This window comes from Struthio camelus, chromosome W (genome assembly GCF_040807025.1).
Source record: "Struthio camelus isolate bStrCam1 chromosome W, bStrCam1.hap1, whole genome shotgun sequence".
Taxonomy (NCBI): Eukaryota; Metazoa; Chordata; class Aves; order Struthioniformes; family Struthionidae; genus Struthio; species Struthio camelus.
This window is the reverse complement of record NC_090981.1, coordinates 28982688-28986161: the sequence shown is the minus strand read 5'-3', so window position 1 is coordinate 28986161 and position 3474 is coordinate 28982688.

Here is a 3474-nt window from a genome sequence, read left to right as displayed (position 1 = left end):
CAAGAGGTCAGGTCAGCAGATAGGTGCCTCTGTCACCTGCAGCAGGGAGTCACCCACAACAATCACTTGCTGCTTCTTCCGGGGGTTCCTGCATGGCACAGGGTCTGCCAGGCCAGTTGCCTCCCTTGGAGCCATGCCCAGCTCCTCCTCAGCTTGGAGGGCACTAAACTTGTTCTTCAAGGCTAAGTCTTGAGGAGGAGTAAGAGTCTTTCTCCTTCTACGAGAGGTCACCAGCTTCCAGCCTTCTTCATCGTTACGATGTACCGTTACACACAGTACAGAGCCCTCCAACAACTCCGCTGCAGTGGGGGGTATCCGGCGATACAACTGGTCAACCGCAGCACACCTCGTGCAGGAGAGCTGACTGTCAGCCCAGGCCTCACGGAGAGGCCCCAGGCACTCCCTGCAGTCTGACACCTGTAGAGCTGTATCTGCTGTCAGAGGGTCCGTCTAGGTTGAAGCCTCAGACACAGCTGATGCAGCACCTCCAGCAGCCACTGGAGAATGTGCTCTGCAGTGTGTCATGACCATGCCTGGGGAAGGACACACCACTGTGGAAAAAGGAGGTGCCTTCTTTGCCTTCTGGTGCCCTTCTGTGTGAACTGCTGCGCAAACTGCTCCGTCTGTTCGCTGCCTCTGTTTGCTGTGCTCATATATCGTGCCACAGCAGAACTATGAGCAAAGCATCTAAATTAAAAGTATTCTGAGAAAAGAGTTCTGGTGCCCTGATAAATTATTCTTTTTCTTGTCCTGAATGATATTTGAAATGAGGAAGAAAAAAAGTCAATAAAGCCTACAAATTCAGTTTGACCACCTGAGCCCTTGATATGCTTGCAATTCCTACAAGAATTCTTGCCTACAAGAATTTGGCAGTAATGTCTCTTTTCAGAAAGTCAAGTTCTGCACTTAGCAGTGGCAAGAGTCCACATTTGACTTTAGTTATTCATTCCAGAGGACACCCTATGGAGAAAATCAGAGAACTAGTCTGACTGAAAAATCACTTGGCAAAACAGGAATTTCAGAATTCAGATCATTATCCTTACATGCTGCCCTCCTCTCTGGGTAGTTGTGTTTATACAGCAGATGGCATCACAGAGGCTGGAGAGAAGCCAGTGGATGGGAATAAGCAGCATGGAAACACATAGTATACAGAGAGACAGGCATTATTAATCTTTCATTGATTAATAAACAAAGATTTTAACTTGCACTTAGGTTTCTGTAGTGCTGGCAACTTCCTAGAATATCTTGTGGAGACAAAAAGTGCAGACATTTTCCTGAGGTCATTTGCACCTGAGTTTATTCTTATCCTAGCTTCACTTGCTCCAAATTTTCAAAGAAAAAGTAATAAAAGGAAGGCTTATGTCAGTTTATTTGGGGGTTTGCTCTGTCATGTATTGTTTCCTGATTAATTTATCTTCATATTTTCTGTATAAATATAAGAGGCACACCAAAGGTCTGCTCAGTCAGACCAAAGGTCCTCTAACTCAATACCCTGTCTGCAATAATAGTCAAAAGCAGATGCTAGTGAATAGTATAAAGATATAATAATGTATTCAAAAGCCCTTGAAGAACACTGTTAGCTTTATTTTGCCAAACTCATTAAGGCAAAAAAAGTAAACTCCATTGGGTATTCCAAAGTGTTTCTTTCTCAGTCGCAGAGAGAAAAAGAAAAGGTATACTTTCCAAGAGAACAGTTGTTTTAGATCTGTATTTTACTATATTGTTCTATGGAAGTAGTCGGAATCTTTAGACTTCCTTTCAGTTGCAGGCTGATTCACCATAGGACAGTGATACGAAAGAACCAGGAAGAGTGAGCTGTACCTAGTAGAAACTTTATACGGCTTGTAGAGTGCAAGGGAGGATTGTTTGACTGTCCTAACTGAGATTGAAGAACTGGTGCTGATGAAGGATGAAGATAAGAGGGCTTTGGCTGCTAATTTGACCAAACAGCACAGTGAAAACTAAGTGCAACTCATAGCTTAGATGATGGTGAAAAAGTGTGCCAGAAAGGAGGATAAATAATGCAGAGAGAGTGGTTAAGCCTATCCTACTCAAGATACACTTGCCTGACATCGTGGTTTGGCAGAGAGGATGGCATGACTTAACTGAGATGAGTTAATTACATATTGGAACTTCAAAGGCTCTTACATTGTGTGTGATAATAAGCCATCCTAGAAATGCATAAATACCAGGCTTCAGAAAAGCTCTTAAGGAATAATGAAAAATGGAAGAAGAAAAGAAAAATTTGAGTACTGCACTTAACGCTTAGGGTACATGTGACTAAGAGGTCATACTGTTATGAAAATAACCTGCCCATCCCTGTTTCTAATAAAATAACAATGTTGTCAGTACCATACACTACCTCAGTGTAAGCGCTGCACAGCTTTGCAAATGTTTGTCAATAGAGACCATATAATTACAAAAGAGGACATATATGTTCCATGGCCATACTGGAGGATCCTGCTCTGAACATAAAAGCTGGATCATCTCACTGTCAGAATAATGGCATTTTGAACTTAAAATGGGCCAAATTAACTATTATTTACAAATACTGCAATCTCAAAGCCTTTCCAAATCCATAAGGCATCAGATTATTGAGCAGACAGGAAGGACTGGTTAGAATTGGAAGCTACTAGGCAGAAGGGTGCCGAAAGTAATGAAGTCAAAAGAGACCATTGTATATATGACTGATTTTCACTTTAGACAATTTTCATGTTCTGTGAGGTCTCATTAGCAACACCATACACACTGACCAAAGTGACAGATGAACACCAAAACTCTCTTGTATGATGGATTTTATCTTTCTCTTGAAGCTGTTGTGGGTTACAAGTACATCCTTGCTGGAGATGGGGATATTGTGTGTGGGAAGACCAAAGGAATGAATTCCATATGAAATGTTCAATCTCTAACACTTAGAGAAAAAAATGTTCTCTGAGAAGTTTGTAACTTTCTAAATATACAATATCAGCAGGAGACAAGGTAAGAACTAATATACAATAAGGCCCTTCACAACATGTAATTCTTCAGATAAAAAATACGCGTAAAAGAGGAAGGTGTTAGAGGAGACAGCAGTGGGGAGTTGAGTCCACCAGGGGCTCAGGAGGGGTGGTAGTCCACTGAAAGAGAAAGCTGAGAGGTGCTGTTGCAGTGCGGTCTGCAAAGGGGCTGCCAAGGGAAGCATGGCACTGCCAACAGACCTGGCCTGGGTGGAGTTTCTTGTCCCGGCCACCCTGGGGCTGCTTAGTCTCACCATGGGTCCCCACAAACCTCTAGGGAAGCAAATATTAACTTTCCGTTCTAAACTTATAGTTTACCACAAATAAACATATCACATACCAAAATTATTTCTAACATAGGACCTCTACCCCATTTTTGGATGAAGCTCAAGACATTATTCTTTACGATTATTTAAGTTCTCAATCGTTTTGTAGTACTGGTAGAAAAGGCCTGTGCCATATATCATGCAGACTGACA